Genomic DNA, 6,581 nt, shown 5'->3' with positions numbered 1-6,581 from the left:
GGGTTAGAAGACCCGGGCCCAACTGGGCTCTAAACCTGGCATCCTGTCATGCCTCAGCCCTCCAGCTGAAGACCAGGGGAGGTCCCTCCCTTGCCCTGCCCAGCTCTAGGAGTTTTTAGGAGGCCCAACTGCAATAACGGAGCACTAGTGATTTTATGTGCAATGGTGTCATCCATACAGACAGCAGCAAACATGCTGGGGGGCTGCTTGTTCTTGTTCCCACCGCTGGCAGTGTGGCAGCAGAGACTGTGGAGTCAGTGGAGACTGACTGCCTCCCGCTGACAGCTGATGTCACACATGAAGGTCTGGCCTAGCAAGTGATGGAGTGAGGCCCCGAAACTGATGTCCTAGCAATGAACTTTTGGTCCCTACTCACCAGTGCTGAGCTCAAGGGGGATTTGTAGGACAAGCCACCATGAGGGACAGCTGTTACTCTACACTTTTGATTGCCTATTTCTGATGGGAAGAGATATATACTCTCTTCAAAGAGTGTGAGATGCAACCATTCTTTCAGCAAAGCTTCACTGATACCTGCATGTGTTATCTACTGTGTTCGAACATTGGGGGGAGAAAGCAAGATGTGCACCCTGACCTCAAGAAACTCTTAATTCAGTGGAGGAAATGAGCACATAAGCAGCTCATTATGACTGAGAGTAAGAGAAGCTTAGAGAAAGCACAGAATCCCAGATCCACTGGGTGAAGGAGGGAAGGCTTCATGGTAGAAGTGGCATTTAAACTCAGCCTGAGAGTATTTCGAAATGCAGAGGATGGGGAAAAGGGAAGAGTCCCAACTTGGAGATGGGAAGTAGCCTTGGCTGAGGGCAGGGTCTGTGTGGCAGGATGGGGGAGGGAGGCAGCAGGGTCGGAGGAACTGGAATGTCGACAGCATCAGATGTGGCGGTGCCCTCCCCAGAGCACCTGCTGGTAACCCCTGGGCCTGTTGAAAGCAGGATGAGATGATGATTTAAAACACTGAATGGGCCGGGTGCGGTGGCTCACGCCTGTAATCCCAGCACCTCGGGAGGCCAAGGCAGGTGGATCACTAAGTCTGGAGTTAAAGACCAGCCTGTCCAAGATGTTGAAACCCCGTCTCTACTAAAACTACAAAAATTAACTGGGCATGGTGGCAGGCACCTATAATCCCAACTATGCAGGAGGCTGAGGCAGGAGAATCGCTGGAACCCAGGTGGTAGAGGCTGCAGTGAGCCAAGATCGCACCACTGCACTCCAGCTTGGGTGACACACAAAAACAAAACAAAACAAAAAAAAAAACACTGATTTCTTTTCCAACAAAGCTCTATGTTAAGTGCACCAAAGATGTGACATCATATCTTTTACAGGTGATTCAAGGGTGGGGGAGGCAAGATGAAGGCAAAGCCATTGTTTCATTGGGTGGGGTCAGTAGGTCCTCCCCGCCAGCATTTCCCATAGATGCTGGGGAGATTTTTAAAACGCTAACGACAAAAGCTCACCCCCGTAAATGGTAAGTCCTGAGCATCAGGATTAAGTCTCTCCAGGGCCTTCTAATGTGCAGGATTGAGGACTGCTTCAGTTGGCAACGGGAAGCTATTCAGGGTCCTGATGGGCATTTCAGAGACAGGTGCCAGGGAAGAGGGTTTGTGTCACTTTTAGACAGTCAGCTTCTCAGGGGAACCTCTATCTGCGCTGTGTATACCAAAGGCTCCACAAATGTCTCAGGACATGGATGACAGCCCCTCGTCCTGTTCTGACCCTTCTGCCTTGCCCCAGGAGGTTCCAGCGGTAGCTGATGAAGCAAAACTGTGTCAGTGCTTCAGTCACACCTTCCACTTCCAACAGCCAATCAGACTTCACTGGGGCGTCAGAGCCGTTCCCTGCTTCCTGCTGGATGGAAGGAACATCTGATCCTCATCATAGAACAGCCCTTGCATTGCACTCAGAATACAGGTGTTACGGGCTCCCTGGGTCTGGCCATATGCCAGGTGCACTCCTTACTTGGTTTCTCTGACTCCTAACCCAAATAAGCTAAGTGTCAGAGGGTCTGCATGCAACCTGCTCCCCAATAGTGTGGGAAGCCCACTTTAATCCTCTTTTACAGATCAGGAAACTAAGACCAGAAAAGCCAAGTGCTTGGCCCAAGGAGGCAGGGATGGGACTGACGTTGGAAATCAGTTATTTGCTTCTAGTTTCTTTCCTTCCTCTCCCTTTTGGGTGAAATCTTCAGCCTTGATGAGATCATATCTTCATGGAGGCAGTAGGTCCTTCTGCCCCCAGCCAGAGGGCCAGCCCTGTGGGACCTACGGATGCCAGCCTGGCTGCACCCCAGGAGGGCAGAGCAAGCACAATCAGTACCACACAAGCTTGCTCACAGAGGACACCTCATGGGTATCCACAGCCAATCCCCAGACAACCCTGGGCAGTAAAGGCAACTATCATTTAGGACTTCAGTTGCTAAGTTCTGATTGTAAGAGACACATACTCATTATAGAAAAGCTGGGCCGAGCACACTGGCTTATGCTTCTAATCCCAGCACTTGGGAGACCGAGGCAGGGGAATTGCTTGAGGCCAGGAGTTAAGACCAGCCTGGGCAACATAGCAAGATCCCCTCTCTACAAAAAAAAATTAAAATTAGCTGGGCACGGTGGCATGTTCCTGTACTCCCAGCTACTCCAGAGGCTGAGATAGGAGGATCCCTTGAGCCCAGGAGTTGGAGGCTGCAGTGACCTGTGCATCATTGCATTTCAGCCTGGGTGACAAAGACCCTGTCAAAAAAAAGGAAAATCAAAGAAAAACTGGGAAGTACAAAAGTCATAGAAAGAAGAAAGCAAAAATCACCCATGAGCCCAGTGTCCGGAAAGTACTCCTGGGAATGTTTTGGTTGATTTTCTTTGTATATTTGAGAAAGTAGATACAAGCACATACACATAGACTGACTTTTAAAAATGTAATTAGAAGCATATTGATTGCTATTTGGTGCTCTCTCTTTTCACTTACCATCCTATTATCACATTCTACTACTAGCCCCTTCTTGCAGGCAAAGCCACAGAAACTAAGAAAATGAAGTCAAGGCCAGGCGCAGTGGCTCATGCTTGTAATCCTAGCACTTGGGAGGCTGAGGCAGGCAGATCACCTGAGGTCAGCCGTTCAAGACCAGCCTGGCCAACGTGGTGAAACTTCGTCTTTACTAAAAATACAAAAATTAGCCAGGCATGGTGACACATGCCTGTAATTCCAGCTACTTAGGAGGCTGAGGCCAGAGAATCGTTTGAACCTGGGAGGCAGAGGTTGAAGAGAGCCAAGTTTATACCGCTGCACTTCAGCCTGGGTGACAGAGCGAGACTCTATCTCAAAGAAAAAGAAAATTAATTCAATTGCTCAAGGCCACTCCAAATCAGTGTTCACACTCAGGTCTTTTGATACCAATGCCAGGGCTGAAATTATCACAACTGTTTTTAATGGAGAAACTGAGGCACAGAAGGGCAGTGTCCTGCACCAGTGTCAGGCTGGGGCTCACCCTGGCAGAAGTGAGGAGGGGATTTGCCTTTTCGACTGGAGGAGCCAATGGATTTAGAAGCTGGTGGGCAGGACGCCATGCTCACAGCCGGGGCCAGGGAGGGTAACACAGCCTCTGCTTTCAAAGCAGCTTAGCCCAGGAGAGACAAACAGGACCCACTTTCCTCTATTGAGCTTGGGAGCAGAGGCTCGCTAAGCCTCAGCTTCTACTTCTGCCATGAGAGTGAAAATTCTAACCTCACAGTGTTGTCGTGAGGATGCCAATTGCAGAAGCTGCTTGCTTTGTTCACTGTGGGGCTGCCAGTCTAAGAATAACATAATCTTTTTTTTCTTTTTTTTTTTTTTGAGATTTTTTTTTTTTTTTTTTTTTTTTTTTTTTTTTTTGAGATTGAGTCACCCAGGCTGCAGTGCAGTGGCGAAATCTCAGCTCACTGCAACCTCTGCCCTCTGGGTTCAAGCAATTCTCTTGCCTCAGACTCCTCAGTAGCTGGGATTACAGGCACCCGCCACCACGCCCGGCTAATTTTTTGTATTTTCAGTAGAGACAGGGTTTCACCATGTTGGCCAGGCTGGTCTCAAACTCCCAACCTCAGGTAATCCACCTCACTCAGCCTCCCAAAGTGCTGGGATTACAGGCGTGAGCCACCACACCCAGCCAGAATAACAGAATCTTAAACAATCATGGAGTGCTTAGTTAGAGCCAGATACAGCACTGCAGGCTCTACCTGCATTGCTCCATGAAACTTTCATTTAAAAACCCATCAGGAAGGTATGTTTATTATCATCTCTGTTTTATAGCAGAGAACACCCAGGATTCAAGGGGTTCAACGTCACACAAGCACCAGGAGCCAGGACTTGAACCAAGATGGGTCTATGGCAGGTTCAAACCCTTCAGTCCAGCAATTTGATTCATGACTAGAAGCAGCATAATGCTGCGGGAAAAGTACAAAAGCAGCTATGAGCTGTGACATCCAGTTTGAGTTCTGCACAGACTGCATGTTAATTTGTTTAAATAGCCATGATAAAATGATGACAGCTCTCATTTGCTGAGCACGTGCTTTTCTTGCAAGTATAACACTTAATACTGATAACAGACTTTGGAGAAAAGTATCATTTTTGTGACTTTATAGATGAAAAAACAATCTCAGGGCAGGGCGTGGTGGCTCACGCCTGTAATCCCAGCACTTTGGGAAGCCAAGGCGGGTGGATCACCTGAGTTCAGGAGTTCGAGACCAGCCGGGCCAACATGGTAAAATCTCGTCTCTACTAAAAATATAATAATTAGCCAGGTATGGTGGTGGGTGCCTGTAGTCCCAGCTACTTGGGAGGCTGAGGCGGGAGAATCACTTGAACCAGGGAGGCAGAGATTGCAGTGAGCCAGGATTGTGCCATTGCACTCCAGCCTGGAAGACAGAGAGAGACTTTGTCTCGAAAAAAAAAAAATATATATATATATATATATATATATATCAGAGAGGCTAGGCAATTTTCCCAAGGTCACACAGCCTCCACAGCCAGGGCCGTCCCCCACCAAGGTGTGCTCTCTGGCGACTGACAATAATGGCAGCAGTAGTAGTATCAGGTAGCTATTTATAAAGCTCATACCATGTGATTTCTGCACTAAGTTCTTGCTGTGTGTTGGCAGGAAGGAGTCACACAAGACGAAATGTGCCTTCTGCACCAGTTGCCAGCCATTCTTCTCCAAGACCCTTCTCCAGGGGATACGTCCCCTGCCTGGAGTGCTCCAACCCAGGGGGCCACTTGGGTGGGATTGACATGGGCCTCGGGGAAGGGGTAGGATGAAGTCAGGGGAGCTGCTGCTGAGCCCGTGCCCCCTGCCAGGAACTGGGTCTCATTTGCCACCTTGGCATCTGGGACTTGTGTGTTTCCTCAAGCAAAGCACATTAGTATGGCACACACTGGGTTTAGGGGATCGTTCCAGAGAGAAGTGGATGTTCCAAGCATCTGGGCCCATGGCGTTCCTTTTCAGGCTCTTTCCTCAACCCCCACCCATCTCAAGGCAGTCTCCTCCTTGGAAATCCTGGGTGTACAGTGCTAATGTTGTCATAACTGTCTCAGCCAACCAAGCAGGGAGGTCAAAGTAGCCGCCAGGCAAGGTCACCCGGTGGATCGAGGACTTGGCTGTGGTGGCCTGGGACTCCTCTCTGAGGAGAGGAGGTTGGCTGAGCCATCATCCCACCCTGCCTGCTGCCCCCCACCAGCATCCTACGGGGCAGTTGGATCTCTTCTTCCAGCAACAGGGACTCCATTCCGTGTGTACAGATGAAAAGAAGGAGCTCAAGGGGAAGAGTAACTTGCTCAGGCACCCAGCTGCCAAGAGGCAGAGTCCACTTAGAACCTGGGTCATCTTTTTTTTTTTGAGATGGAGCCTTGCTCTGTCGCCTGGTTGGAGTGCAGTGGCACAATCTCGGCTCACTGCAACCTCCGCCTCCCGGCTTCAAGAAATTCTCCTACCTCAGCCTCCAGTGTAGCTGGGACTATAGGTGTGTGCCACCACACCCAGCTAATTTTTGTATTTTTAGTAGAGACAGGGTTTCATCATATTGGTCAGGCTGATCTCAAACCCCTGACCTCAGATGATCCGCCCACCTCAGCCTCCCGAAGTGTTGGGATGATGACAGGCGTAAGCCACCACGCTCACCCCAGAACCTGGGTCTTCTGACCACAGCTCCCAGTCCTTCCCGCTGTACCCTATAACTTCTTGGTATCAATATTAAAGATTCTCATGATGAAAACAACCGATTCTTTTCCTCACTGACCATGTCAGGCTCTGGGCAGGAAGAGGCATGAAGAGCCTGAAGGAGGCCCTTTTTCCATGGGATTCTTAGGAAGCTTTTTTCTCAGCCCCAGCCCCTGCTTCGTGGGGTTCTGAGGAGCTGGCCCTGCCTGCCTTCCCAGGGCCCCCAGTTGCTTCCCCACACCCCATGAGCTACAACTCCTGGGTCAGTACATGCCAGTCATTTAAGACCATGTCCCAGCCTCACACCTGCATTTAGTCAGGAGCATATGAGTTGGAGTCCAATAGTCTAGTTCCAGTCCTGGCTCTGTCTTTTAGCAGCTGTGTGACC

This window comes from Cebus imitator, unplaced genomic scaffold, assembly GCF_001604975.1.
Source record: "Cebus imitator isolate Cc_AM_T3 unplaced genomic scaffold, Cebus_imitator-1.0 Scaffold309, whole genome shotgun sequence".
NCBI classification, from domain to species: domain Eukaryota; kingdom Metazoa; phylum Chordata; class Mammalia; order Primates; family Cebidae; genus Cebus; species Cebus imitator.
The sequence above is the reverse complement of the archived record's forward strand: the minus strand, read 5'-3'. Positions refer to the sequence as shown.